Here is a 16094-nt window from a genome sequence, read left to right as displayed (position 1 = left end):
TGCTTATGATGTACCATGTTTTATTCTAGGTGCTTGTAGTAAGTTGCTACAAAATGGTCCCCGAGGCATAATGCCTTCCTAAATTCAGGCCTTGTGCAATCTCCACACATACTGAATCTGGACTGGTCTTAAAATTCGTTTTGGACAATAGAATACAGTGGAAGTGACAGTGAGAAAGTTCTGAGTTTAGGCCTTATGAGACTTAGAGCTTCTGCTTTTGATTTCTTGCTTTCTTGAGATGTCATGCAGTGAAGCTTGGGCTAGTCTCCCTGGGGAGGAAAGGCTATATTTATAGACAGGAAAACACTGTAGGCTGAATGACACAAGGAAGGAGAAGGCCCAGGCAACCCCCCAGTCACTCCAATCATCCATGCTGCAGCACCAGACATGTGACACTCCAGCCACTGTCAAGTGGGCAGCTGGCAGAAAACATATGGATGAGCCCAATCGACGCTACAGGAGCAAAGACAAGTCAACCAGCCGAGCCCAGCCCACACTGTAGAAACATGACTAAAGCAGTGGCTGCTGTTTGAAACTACTAAGTTTTGTATGGCTTGTTACACAGCAATAGTTCACTGGCATAGTTTACTGATGTGGTTAACTTTACATTTATACTTTTATGATCCCCATTTTACAGTTGAGGAAATTGAGGTACAGATAATGTAAATACATTTTCAGACATCATGCAGCTAATGCGTGGCAGAGCAGGAATTCTACCAAGGCAGCTTGGCTTCATAGCCCACCCACTCAATCAGCCCAGTAAATAGTTTCTCTGGCTTTATGTCAGCTGTTTTTGTTTGTTTGTTTCTAAAATAGCAAGGCTAGATTTCAAGCCTTGGGATTACTCAGTCTTTTCAGGTATCATTATGGACTTTGATCCAAATTCTTTCTTCTCTTGGGCTTACTGTTGGTCATGCCTTCAATGAAACATGTCTAATAATGCAAAGGGCCATATAGAAGATTTTTATAGAAAAAGATACAGCTATACAGGTACATTGTAAATTTGAAACTTGGTAATGAGAAAGAAAAGGCATATCCTAAAGGAGATACACATTTTAAGGGCTAGTGACTGGATTTTGGATACCCAGCATCCACTTCACTTTCTTTTTGTGAGAACTTCAATTTCCTTTTTGGGAATTCTTGTCAGCAACTGGAAACTATAATAGGAGCTGATAACCAGCTCTCCTTCCTCCTCTACCAAAGGAAGAGACACTAACTCATGCTGGTACAAACATAAACTTGTCCTAGAATTTGAGTTGCCGTGCAGAACGAGGACAAGAATACAGCATTAATTAATTATACTGCATGAGTGAAAGGGTGAAGGAATCCCAGCCATCAAGATTTATGGTTTTATGTCCATTGCATCAGCCTCCTCTACAATCCTGAGATCTATCTCAACCCCATGTGGGTATCTCAAATTAACATTCTCTTTCCTCTCTCTCTCATATTCATTCTCATATTCCCTCTCTCTCTCTCTCTCTATCCCTTTTTCCCTCTCCCTCTTTCTTAGCTAGCAACCCAAAAAACCAAATTAATATATTCATTTGAATATACTATTAAAAACTCTGATAATCCCAGACATCAACAACTCATATCTAAGCCTAGACATCCAGATAGGTTTAACAATTTAGTATATATAAATCTTCCACAGAACATGTTATTCATGAAACCCTATGATGCTTTTAAGTACTCAGAACTTTTTGATTACAAATGAAACTGTATCACAAATCGCAAGAGTAGCATGATCCTAAGAAAATTTGACAAAGAAAATCACTACAACAAAAGCAAAACCCACTGCATATTAATCTCGCTTATGAACACACAGGAAAATATCCTAAATATTACATAAATATTATAAAAAGTAATAGACTGTTACAAAATTTGGTTTATTCACAGAAAGCAGGGGAGATTTAAAATTAGGAAATTCATTACTATAATATTGCTCATTGAAAGGTCAGATAAAAGACATACACCTGATATTTTCAGTAGTATTCAACCGAAAAAGAGACACTTTCAGTAAATAGATATCTTTTTATAATAAAACATAATACCCATTTTTTTAAAATTCTCTTAACTAAAAGTAAAATTTAATTTCTTAACATGAGAAGCAGTAAGTATCTGAAATCAAAAGGCAAGATCATATTCAAGGGCACCATTTCCCAAATCATGTCCATCAATTTTAGTATATCCTGGCCATTAAAAATTGCTATGTTCCAAGAGATATGAAATAGTGGTTTTAACAAATGATATTTTATAGCAGTTCTTTTTATATTATTTAACATCAAATGTGTTTGTTGATGTCCCAAAAGGCATATAGAATTAATTGTGTCTGAAATTTATTGTTTCTTACTTCATGACTGGATCCTTTCATCACTGAGCCAGTTTGGGCACTACTTTTCCAAAAAAATTATTGGAACAAATGTCATAGTAAAAGTATCTCTATTAAATTCAGGAAAAGAAAATAAGGTCCACTTTATACAATTATTATAATTTTAGCTAATTTAATTAGAAATAAAAAATTAGGAAATAAAGAATATTGTAAAGGATAGATAGTATTTATCTCAATTTTTTTCATGGAACAGTTGTATAATGGAAACATAAGAACGTCAATTAAAAAGCTATTTGGAATAAAATGAAAGTTTTGTAACAAATGGATGTTATGAATGGGAAGGATGGATATTATAAAAATCTATCCATTTGCTACAACATCAAAAATGCAAATTCTGAGAGAAACTGACAAATAAAAACTCATCAGGAAAAATAAAGGGGATAAATTTCCCCAGATAATTTTTTAAATTATGAGAAACCTACTATGGAGATTTTTTTAAATATTATGAAACTATAATAATACACAGTTTTGTTAGTGTAGGATGAAAAGTCAAAAGACAGAATAGAATGCCCATACAGGTTGAGAATGTTAAATAATTAAATGTATGATAAAAATGGCACTTCAAATAAAAAATAAAAGGATGATTTATTAAATAAATTGGGTTGGAACAATTTAGTAAGAGCTCTGCATTATACCTACACATATATAAATTTCAAAGGAATTCAAGATCAAAACGATAGAGCGAATAAAAGAACTAGAGAAATATGTAGTTAAATATTTATTCTTGGAGTTGGGTTTGTCTTTCTAAGCATAAATGCAAAAAAAAATTGTTTGAATCAAAGAAGGCTGGTTTAGAATCCATAAAAGTGAAAAATATCTGTATGATAAGAACAAATTTTAAGAAAATTATAATGTCTTTATCATAAAATAGTTTCATAAATCAATAAGGAAAATGTAAACTCTAACAGAAATACCAGCAAAGAATAGAGACAATCTATCCATACCCATGTGTACATACACACAACACACACATACGAATGCAGACATTAAAATTGCCAATAAAATGTTTTTGAAGACTCAACCTCAGTAGAACACTGAGAAGATGAAAATAAACTCTGCTCTCTCATCAAGTTGAGAATATAGAAATAATAATGATATATGATACTGGTTAAAGTATAGATATACTGTTAAAAATGCAATGATTTCTAGCAAAAGGCAAACTGTCATAATTTCCATGAGGCAAATTTGTCAATTTGCGATAAAAACCCTAAAAAGTACACATATTGTTTGATCCAGCAACTCCTACTTTCAGGAATATATCTTAAGGTTAGCATCATTATATACACAAAGATATATATATATATATAAGAATAGTTTATAATAAACAACTTTAATAATTCATAACTCATGTACCATACAATTCACCAATTAAAGTGTACAATTCTTTTAGAATATTTACAGAACTGTGCAATCATTAGCACAATCTGGTTTTAGAACATGTTTGTTGACCCTGAAAGAAACCCCTTGCCTATTAGCAGTCAGTCTCTATTCTGACCCTCCTCCTCCCTCTTCATTCAGCCCTAAGAAACCACTAATCTTCATTCTGCCTCTATAAATTTACCTAAAATGGAGTTTTATATAAATGGATCAGACAATATGTGTTTTTATGTGTGTGACTGACTTCCTTCATTTCAGTATAATGTTTAAGAGACTCATCGATGTTGAAGCTTGTATCATTACCTGACCTCTTTTCATTGTCAAATCACATCTCATTGTATGTATACACTCATTTTATTTATCCATTCAGTTAATACACATTTGGGTTATCTTTGCTTTTTGTCTATTATGAATCATTTGCTATAAATATTCATGTGCATGTTTTTGTATGGATACATTTTCATTTCTCTCGGCTATATGGAGGAGTATTTTCTGAGTCGTATGGTAATTCCATGTTTAAGGTAGTGAGGAACTGTCAAATTGTTTTCCAGAGTGGCTACACCATTGGACATTCCCACCAGCAATGTATGACAGTTCCAATTTCTTCAAATCACTGCCAAATAACTGGTATTGTCTTTTTCATTATAGACTTTCTAGCCTGTAAGAAATGACATCGCATTATGGTTTTTACTTGTATTTTCCTAATAGCTAGTCACATTTCCCTAATAGCCATCTTTTCATGTGCTTACTGGCCATCATATATCTTCTTCAGAGAAATGTCTATTCAAGTCCCTTTCCCATCTTTTAGTTGAGTTATTATTATTAAATTGTAAGAGAATTGTAAATTCTGGACAGAAATACCTTATCAGATATATGATTTGCAAATATATTCTCCCACCTCTAAGTTCTTTTTTTCACTTTCTTAATGGTATCATGGGCAGCACGAGTTTTTAATTTTGATGGAATCCAATTTATCTTTTTTTTTCTATTGTTACTCATTCTTTTGGTGTTGAATTTAAAATTCCTAACCCAAGGTCACAAGTATTTTTGAGTTCATTTTTGGGAGTGGTAAATGGTGGAGGTCCAATTTCATCCTTTTGCCTGTGGATATCCAGTTGTTCTGGCACTATTTGTCAAAAAGACTATACATTCCCCCCATTGAATTGCTTGGACATTATAACAGCACCACACTGTGTTTATTACTATAACTTTGTAGTAAGTTTTGAAACTGGTAAATGCAAGTTCTCTAACTTTGGTCTTTTTCAAGATTCTTTTGGTCACTTATCAATCCAAATCCAGAATTTAAGGGTCAATTTAAAAATCCCATTTTTGAAGGCAAGAAAACCTGATAAATTATAAGATATTGCCAAGTAAGAGCTAAATTAGCTAAACAGGAAAGATGATGTAGTAGGAGATACAAAAATGGTAGAGTAGCTGTGAAATCAGGACTTTGGAGCAGACAGTTCTGGGTTCACATCCTGGCTCTGCCACTCCTTAGTTATTTCATATTGAACCTCACATTTCTGTTCTACACAATGGAGACAGTAATAAATACATTAGAAGGCCACTGTAAGAATTCAGAGATAAAACACGTTAAATATCCAGACCCAATAGAGTAGTCAAAAAATGTTAGCTGTTAACAAATAAATGATAATACAAATTAGTTAATATGATGTGTTTCAGATTTGAGGGCCTTCATGGATGCAGTGAATGCACTTTCTCTTCCGAGGGTCTGTTCAACAATGAAGTTAGTTACTGTTTCTGGCTCCCTATCAAGGGACATTGTTTCATCCCTACTAAATTCTCTTTTGTTTTTCTGTCTTGGAAACTTTTGTACCGCTAAAATAACTTTTGCTGACCATTTTGACCCTAGATTTTAGTTGACACAAGTATTCTGTGACTATCACTGATTTCCAAGGATTTCTATCTCTTCTAAATTTTTTTCTATACTAATCGCTAGATTTTTCTTTTATGAATTTCATTTGAAATGTCTCTGTTTGCTTTTTAATAGACAGGATTATACAATCAGCATTTTAATTGTTTTCATAAAATTAACTGATTTAACACAGAATTTTAGGTGTAGTCTTCAAGTTCTTTTTTTTTTCCTGGAAATTATTTAATTATAGTGCTCAAGAACTGCTTCTGTAATCAGACTAGTTACTTCTCATTTCAGATATTTTAATGACACAGCATTCTAGAGCTTTTAAGAAAAGATAGCTTTCAGGCAAGGACGGATTTATTTCTATCAAAGCTTCCAGTATACAAGTAAAAAATCAAATTTTTTCAGGTAATTTTTATTTGATCAACTGACACAGTACTTTACACCCTATGCTTATCCTGTCCTTTCCTCACCATGCCACAGAGCAAATGATGATGATTTCCATGAAGATATGGTGAGAATAAATAATTACAATCAACATAGGTGCAGTCCTGACTGCATTACATGATAAGGAAAAACTGGGCGGGGAATCAGTAACACAAGTACCAGTTCTACAGTTTACTACCTTGACGAAACTTCTTCATAGCTCAGTTTCCTCAATGGATTTGGATTAAATAATTTCTAAAGTTCCTTTAAGCATTACGACATTAAAAAAACCATACTATCAAAATTGCCTCTTGAATTCTCTGTTAAACCTAAGATCAAGAAGTTACAAACAAAGAAACCAAACCAGAGTGCCATTTAGGACAACATTATAGATGATCGATAGTAGAATCTTGCTCTAAGATTTTGTTGAGAGTAAATTATAGGTGGGCATATTGAGTTTAGCTAACTGATAACTATTTTAAAGAAGAATTTGACAATTACATCCACCTATAAAATTAAACATATACATTTTCCTGCTATTTCATAAGCAGGCTAAATGAAATAAGCAATACATTTTAGGATTTTTCATTTCCATTTTATAGCTCTCCCTTAGGTAAAGCCATTCTTTAAAAAGGCAAAATCTATTTGTTAATCTACTTAGTTTAAATAATCTCTTGATTTGACATGATGCATAATGTCTGAGAAATGTTACCCCTACAAGGCACCATAAACAAGTTCCTTTGGAGCTCATTTAGATTCGGGGAAGAAAACCCTGTTTTTCGTATGAGTTTGAGAATTTATATTGAATTGGTAATGATGTTTTTTAAAGTGGTTGATGTTTTTTTAAAGAGTAAAGAACACATATGATAGAATAATAATATAGTTGTTAAGAACTCAGCCTTTGGAGAATGAAAACCTCAGTTCAAATCTCAGCTTTCTCAAGTGTTATGTATGTGACCCAAGGCCAGTTATTGAACCTCTATGAGCCTCAGCTTTTATGTTTCTAAAATAAGGACAATGATATTACCTACCCCACTTCTTTTGATGCAAGATCAATGAAATAACATAAATAAAGCACCCAGCACAGTCCCTGACATGTATTAAGCACAGATAAATGGTAGCAATAATGAGATCATTTTGAAAGTGGGCTCTGAAGTCCACCAGCCCGTGTTTGACTCTTGGTCTAAACACTTATTAGTTCTGTAACCTGGGAAAATTCTTTAACCTTTTTCTGTGCCTTACTTTTCCCCTTTGTATAATGAAGACAATCATATCTACCTCAGGGTTGTGATAAGGATTAAATTGAGCTTCTATATGTCAAGCACGTAGCAAAGTGCCTGACATACAGTAACCCCTAGAAAATACCTATTATTATATTTTTATTGGATGAAGGTTGATTCTGTGTCTTAATAAAACATTTGCAGACAACTTAATAAGAAGAAAATTTGAAATGGGATTTAACCAGAAGATATAAACATGAAAGAAAACCCTGTGTCAGTAATGCAGCTGCTATTATTTTGAAAGGTAGGAAGTTATAAATATCCAATACCTTATGCTTAATAGTCATGGGCAGGTAGTTATATCACAAAAGGAAAGAACAGTCATTCTCTGCAATTTTAACAGAGTAATTAAATGCTTGGTTTCTCTTGATGGTGATGCCAGGGTTCTTGTTGAGGACTAGGGTATTATCTCTTTCAACTGGAACTCTCTCCACTAATTTCTGACACAATTCTAAACATCTTGACAATATCTCCAGTGCTAGTCCAAGGAAAGAACAGAATATAGATGTTTAAGGACACTAATAAACGATACACTCTTTGGTTCAGTTCCAGTTTTCCTGCAGATGCCACTTGTTTATGTATTTATCACAGCCTGCATTTGATTGCGCTGTGCATATTGTGGAAAGTGAGCACATTACAATGATGAAAATGATCATCCACAGAGACTCATTTTATTAAGACAATTTCTGCAAATTAGAATTTTTCAACCAACAACCTCTCCTCATTGAGAATGAATCCATGTTGTTAAATAAGATACTGCCAGAAAAAAAAAGACATATATTCAAACAACTAACCATTGTTATAAAATGATTCATTACTAAAATACTGGTTTTGTTTAGGGGGGAAGCACATCCAAATGTTTTTCATTAGTTCACTAGATTGCTATCCTGAATGCATTGTTCTTAATAACCTGGGATTTTCACAGACTAATCAGATTCTCTTTTCTATGAATAGTATCAAATTTGCTCATGAGGTTCCTAAAGGGTTTGTTGTTGTTGTTCTTAGATTGAATGCTGAAGAAAATTGGGTAATTTTATGGACTCATTAGGACAACATATGTCTAATTATATTCTTCAAAAAAAGCCTCCTCCAAACATTTAGCAGAAGTATAGATGAAATTGCCAAAAATAAAGATGAAAACACTAGAAGATTAACAATAAATCGAAACAGAGACTGATAGAGAACTAGGTGTAAGTAATTATCTAGCATATGGTAATTGCAAATTTTTTTTAAAATGCAAGTTTTTTGATATGTAGTCATTCTCAAATCATATTTTTGTTAAAATTGTGAAATGTCTCATCTTTGCCTATTTCTAGCTTATGTACTAAAAGTCACACTCAAAAAATAATGTTAAGTGTAGTGACTAATTTCTGGCCTTTTGATCACAAATCCAATTTGACTTCTAAGCCTTGCATCATATAGTCTCTCTTACTTCATCCTAAGGCCTTTATTTCCTACTCCTCAACATGATCTCCTGCTCTTGTGAGGTTTCTAATCTCAAAGCCTCCTACATGCAACAGAGATCGCAACAAATATCTGTTAGGGAAATCTTCCCCTTTTGGAAAATGTTCCCTTTATCCTCTCACACCAGAGCCCTTACATTCTATGAATAAAAACACCTCCAGTATTCTAGTTCCATACGGCTTCCCATGAGTTTATTTTAGGAATGTTTATTTTGACTTGGAAATCAATATTGGAACTCTATATAAAGTAATGAGTCTGGGATTTTAGGAATTTTATTTTAGACACCTCAGTTTACATGCTTACTTCTGTAGGTACCCACAGAAAACTATACTTCTTTATTTATGAGTTAAATTGAATGACTTCAGACTATACTACAAAGCTACAGTAATCAAGACAGTATGGTACTGGCACAAAACCAGAAAGATAGATCAATGGAACAGGATAGAAAGCCCAGAGATACACCCACGCACATATGGTCACCTTATCATTGACAAAGGAGGCAGGAATGTACAGTGGAGAAAGGACAGCCTCTTCGATAAGTGGCGCTGGGAAAACTGGACAGGTACATGTAAAAGTATGAGATTAGATCACTCCCTAACACCATACACAAAAATAAGCTCAAAATGGATTAAAGACATAAATGTAAGGCCAGAAACTATCAAACTCTTAGAGGAAAACATAGGCAGAACACTCTATGACATAAATCACAGCAAGATCCTTTCTGACCCACCTCCTAGAGAAATGAAAATAAAAACAAAAATAAACAAATGGGACCTAATGAAACTTCAAAGCTTTTGCACAGCAAAGGAAACCATAAACAAGACCAAAAGACAACCCTCAGAATGAGAGAAAATATTTGCAAATGAAGCAACTGACAAAGGATTAATCTCCAAAATTTATAAGCAGCTCATGCAGCTCAATAACAAAAAAACAAACAACCCAATCCAAAAATGGGCAGAAGGCCTAAATAGACATTTCTCCAAAGAAGATAATACAGACTGCCAACAAACACATGAAAGGATGCTCAACATCATTAATCATTAGAGAAATGCAAATCAAAACTACAATGAGATATCATCTCACACCAGTCAGAATGGCCATCATCAAAAAATCTAGAAACAATAAATGCTGGAGAGAGTGTGGAGAAAAGGGAACCCTCTTGCACTGCTGGTGGGAATGTGAATTGGTACAGCCAGTAAGGAGAACAGTATGGAGGTTCCTTAAAAAACTACAGATAGAACTACCATATGACCCAGCAATCCCACTACTGGGCACATACCCTGAGAAAACCATAATTCAAAAAGAGTCATGTACCAAAATGTTCATTGCAGCTCTATTTACAATAGCCTGGAGATGGAAACAACCTAAGTGTCCATCATCGGATGAATGGATAAAGAAGATGTGGCGCATATATACAATGGCATATTACTCAGCCATAAAAAGAAATGAAATTGAGCTATTTGTAGTGAGGTGGATGGACCTAGAGTCTGTCATACAGAGTGAAGTAAGTCAGAAAGAGAAAGACAAATACCATATGCTAACACATATATATGGAATCTAAGGAAAAAACAAAATGTCATGAAGAACCTAGGGGTAAGACAGGAATAAGGACACAGACCTACTAGAGAATGGACTTGAGGATATGGGGAGGGGGAAGGGTAAGCTGTGACAAAGGCAGAGAGTGGCATGGACATATATACACTACCAAACGTAAAATAGGTAGCTAGTGGGAAGAAGCCGCATAGCACAGGGAGATCAGCTCGGTGCTTTGTGACCACCTAGAGGAGTGGGATAGGGAGGGTGGGAGGGAGGGAGATGCAAGAGGGAAGCGATATGGGAACATATGTATATGTATAAATGGTTCACTTTGTTATAAAGCAGAAACTAGTAAAGCAATTATACTCCAATCAAGATGTAAAAATAATAATAAATAAATTGAATGAGCCCCGCTTGTTTATCGAGTTATGATTTATTGGGTTTACTTTACCAAAATTTAACCAGTTAATCAAAGAGTTTGATCAAAATTTATTTTTAAAATACCTAATGAATATTAATTTCTACATTTCCCTTTCTGGAAACATAGACATGTTTTAATTTTTGAGTTTGTCTTTTTAAATAAAATTCTGTCCATTTACCAAATGATACAAAAATAAAATACAGCAGGAAAAATGAAGATGTGATAGGGAACCTAAAGATAATTACTACTGCAAGGCAGAGATTTTAAGGAGCCTATGTCGTAGTAGAGATGTTTATCTTAAAAATAAAGAAACCACTTCAAGGAGGTAACTGATTGGTTCAAGGCCATTGATTATACAGAAAGAAAGGACTCTACCACAACAGTTTAAAATTTGTGAGCATATTACCATATTACATTGAGCAACAGACTCTAAAGAATGAATATGTGAAGAGTTTAGTGTTGTAATCAAATAAAACTCACAACCAAACTAATCTGATGCATATTTAATGATACGCATAATCATTATTGTGTTGCACAGTGATTAGTCATAATTGCTAAAGGGCTCACATAAATTACTATAATTAATATTGCCCTCACACAGTCAAACTAAATATTTCTAGGATTATGTGACGAGAAAGGAAAGGAAAAGCAACTAGGAGAAATGGGAAGCTGTTCTAATGGGAACCAAAAATTAGAAGAAACATAGGACTCATTAAGCTTAACTCTCCCTTTATATTAAGGGACAAACGGAAGATTAGAGAACGGAGTTATCTATTTGGGCTACCTGACTTCAAAGTACAAATACTGTTCTCATTTTTCTGGCATTGACTTTTTGGCTCTGAAATCTGTAGAACTTAGACTTTCCTGCCTTGTCAAAAGAGGGACTGGCAGTTGTGGGAGCTCACAGTAATACTTTCCTTTTTCATCTGTTGTCTAAGAACAGTCCCATTTTCTGTAGATGAAGGAATCATGTAGAGTAAGCCAAGATTTGACTTCCCTCTCAGCAGTTCTAAACCAAACTGCAGTGGGAATGGAAATTGCAGTTCGGAAGAGGAACTGCGCTGGGAATACATTATCTTCCTCTTCTGGTTCCCCATGCAACAGGCTGTGATGTCCTGGCTGGCTGTAGTAGTCATCATCAGAACTGCTTCACCAGTTGCCAACCTGCTCACTTTCCCTATTGGGTCACTTTCCAAATTGGAAAATCAATGATTCACAGTGAGAAAAACAACAGATTTGGAGTCAGACATATCGGTGTCTCACTGGTTACATAATGCTAGTATTAAAAAAAAAAAAGTGATGGATTATCTAAACTCAGGGTTCTTTTCTTCTAGAAAAGATCCCATTGTATGGGCATGTTCCACCTGGTCTCCACATCACCTTATAAGATTGGAGCTTGGGGAGCCAGTAAACTTATAATAATACTCGTCATGATTTTGCCATGAATAATACAGTTCTTTGTTTCTCTGACTCAGTAGTCTGTTTTCCTTTGTCAGTATCCATGGAATGTATTAGCTCTCCTCCACACAATGAAACTTATTTAAATAGTGTAAAACTCATGTTACAATTTACATTCAAGAAAGGATAATCATTAAATAGTATTGTGTTTATTCATCCAGGCTAAATAACACACATTGGAGCATATAGTAACTTCTCCCAAAGACCACACACAATTCATTTTTGATCAAGTGGAACACCCCGAGGGAGGTAAGTCTGTAGTAATTCATTCAGAAACCTGGAGGCAGATGACAAAGGTTGTGCTGCCAACAGAACATCTGATACTCCCCATGACCGCCCATGCCACACACACAGGCACACCATTTTGCTGCCTTCTACATGTTCATAAGTAATAGGCGTGTGTTTTCCACAGAAGAAATTTAGTATAGAAACTTCTCTGTGAAATACTCTCCATAGAATATCTGTGTTGTTTTTCAAAACCCCTGGACTATATTCAGGAGGAAGTAATTTGACAGTCACTTTTCCATAATTATCAAGCTGAGCGATTCATGAGGCTGAGAGGAAGTTTGGTCCCTAACTCTGCACAGGTTCCCATCCCTCCTCATTTTGTATGTGAGGTACCAGGGCTTGTTCGGTCTTCATCATGAAGAGAGTGATGACTTGGGAGTATGAGAGCCTAATTCTGCATTCTGGCTTTCCCATTGTCTGCCTCTCTGTGAGGGCAAGTCATTCAACCTCTTTGGCCTCATTTTACTTCTGTATAAAATGGAGATGATAATTCTCCCTGGGAAAGGTCACTGTGTCTGGCATACAGTAGGTACCCAGTGAATGCGACACATTGTTAACACTTCCAGGTCATACGGGGTATCAGTGGGAAGGAGAGGCTCTGATCTGGAGACCCCTGATGTTTCACAGTACAATCATCTGGAAAGCTTTCTTGTCCCGTAGCTCAAAAGGAGATGACTCACACAAAGCTCCAGGTGAACAATTTGGGAGGGATTTGGGGAAGTCCTTATAGGCCTACACTTGCAATGTAGGAGTAAGCCCCGGAGAAGTAACTCTGGGAAGCAAGGTGCCCTTGATCTGGAGCTACAGTGTTGCTTAGCACGTCAGGGCTTCTCTAAAATCTTCTTTTGACTTAAAATAGAACAGTATCTTTTCATTTAATCTTCAGAGAAAGGTATTCCATTCATCCAGCTCTTACCTCCTCACTGAGAAAAGGACAGTGATAAGACAAGGTTGCAAAATGTGAAGGCATAATCAAGGAGACAAATGCACTGCTCTCTTCAGAGCCGGTCCTCAGAGAAAGATCACGCCCTAAATTAGAGCAGCTAGTATGGAACGTGGCAATTAAGCCCAAGTTGCTTACAACTCCAAGAATATGCTACAACATACCTGAGGACTGAGGGGCCATGGGGGAAGCTTTCAATTTCTTTATTGCTCTTTGTATTTAATTAACCCTAAATAAGAAAGTAAATTTAGGGTCAGGAATGGAAAGGGGATAAGGACACTGGAAAGAGAACATCTTACAGGTTAGGAGCACTTGCTTTTGAATAAAAGGAAGCAAGGTCCAAATCCTGGCTGTGTCACTAGTAAGTAAACTTTGCAGTTAACTTTGCCCCTCTGTGCCCTGGCATATATACAGGCAAGTAAGGAAAAGAATACTTCATGGGGGGGTCATCTGAGTTAAAAAGATAATGAGTGTATATAACACCTAGCACTTAATAAACATTCTGTACAAGAGAAATTAGTACTATCTGAGAGTAAAATTCAAGAACAAAACATTTTTGCACTCTAATAATTTCTTTGCACAAATAAATTTTGTACAAATTTTGATCTTTCCCACTTTAACTTTTATTAAACAAGAACATACAACACACACGCACGTGTGTGCACGCACTATATTTTAATGAAATGTTCTCTACTGAAGCTAGGTGCTTATATTTCCTTTCAGAGTATTTCCCAACTATTCTAATACACTACGAGGAAGGAAAAGAAACAAGTATTGACTAAGTATCTGCTGTGTATTGCTTTACTGAACGTTATACTAGGTGCTTCTTTCATTTAATTCTCCATTCTTCCAAGACGGTGTTATTATTCACACTTTACAAATGAAGAAATTGTTCATCTATATAAACATCTTGCCAAAAGTCACTCATCTGGTAAGTGTTAGAGCTTGGGCTGGAATACAGACGTGTCTGATGCTAAAATTGTAGCTTTTCTGTGAATAGAAATCATTCCAAAGTTGATATGGCATAGCGTTTCCCAAAATTCCATGATGAGAAGAATTCCTGAAGGTACTTGGTAGAAACATAAATTCTGGAGCCCCATTCAAATCCAAATCTACAGGACAGGGTCCTAGAGAAGCTCTATGTTTAATGAGCACCCCAGGTGATTGCTATCATTTGCATAGTTTGGGAACATCATTAGAAAACAGAGATTAGCGTTCTAAGCCTGTCATCTATTTATTTTTAATAGGTAGTTGTTTTAGTACAAAGAGAATTGTTTTGATATATAGTCTATAACATTAAATCTATGTTAGTGGCAAGTATAAACATTAATTCTGAGTCTTTAAGAAGAGTGGAAAAATGTCTATAGAAATAGCCCTAGAATTTTAACAACAAAACAAATACTGTAAATTATTTAACGCAAATCATGTAGTCATATCAAACGGACTTCTCTGCTCTTCAGTACAATAAACCACAGAATGTTAAACTTTATGCTGATATTTTAAATATGTTGAAGTAGCTTTAAGTACAAATAAATTATTCATTATGAATCAGAATAGAATAGTACAAAGAACAAAGCCTGTAGGCTCAGAAGACACAAATTGATCCCAAACTTTTTTCATTTACTAGCTCTGTGGACTTGAGCAAATCACTTAACATCTCTGGGCCTTTGTTGTTCCTTCTAAATAATACATGGGACAACATTTTCCTTGCAGGATTAATGTATGGATTAAAAGAAACAAAATATGATAAACAGTTTATGAATGACCTTTTATACAAAGTTATAAAAATGAGTGGCTTTTACAATCGTGATGTCAGTACAAGTTACTGATCCTTCTCTGCCAGTCTAAATCCATGAATGTTTTCTGGTTCTCTGCCAAGCCTGAGAGAGGGGCATTTTACAGGAAGGCAGAAATAGTGCTATTTCACTGAAGATGTCACCATGGCCTCTGGGTGATGTTAAACTAACACTGTCCCTGTGTATTATCAGCTACTTAGAGTTTAAGATCCACAAATCCTTTTCAATAGAGGAAAATGGAGAAGGACATCATCTTAATATTCCTACATATCTCTCCTATACGTCTGCAATAAAGTTGTACTGCTCACAGCTATTTCTGACCATAATAGCAACCTCATAGACCTTGACAATTATCTAAGTCAGTACTTTAAAAATGCCTTTGAAATGTCTTGATTATCAGGAGTATAAAAGGCAGATTTAGTTCTAATATATTCTTAATAAGAATGGAGTAAGAACCATAATGACAAGAACTAGAATATTGTGTATAAGGATAAATTTTCAAGTATGTAACTCATTTGGACACATAATATGACCTTGAAATCACTTTACCCATCATATAACTGGAATATAAAAAAAACTGCTTTGCCAAACATTTTAGACATGTCCTAGGCGGTATGAAACAACATTGCCAAAGTTGCTTGTGATTTCTGAAAATGAGCTACACATGTGGGGACAAACTCTCTTGGCTTATATTCTGGCTCTCAGTATATTGGACAAATCACCTAAACGCCCTAAACTTTAGTTTTCTCATCCCTTAAAAAAAAAAAAAAAAAAAGTGTAACTATCCCAGAGATGAGATAAGGCATGTACAAACCATAAAGTGATTTAACAACTGTA

Source organism: Delphinapterus leucas, chromosome 6 (assembly GCF_059928025.1).
Source record: "Delphinapterus leucas isolate spDelLeu-1000000601 "Yukka" chromosome 6, BTC_Dleu_Yukka2, whole genome shotgun sequence".
NCBI classification, from domain to species: domain Eukaryota; kingdom Metazoa; phylum Chordata; class Mammalia; order Artiodactyla; family Monodontidae; genus Delphinapterus; species Delphinapterus leucas.
This window is presented reverse-complemented; position numbering follows the sequence as displayed.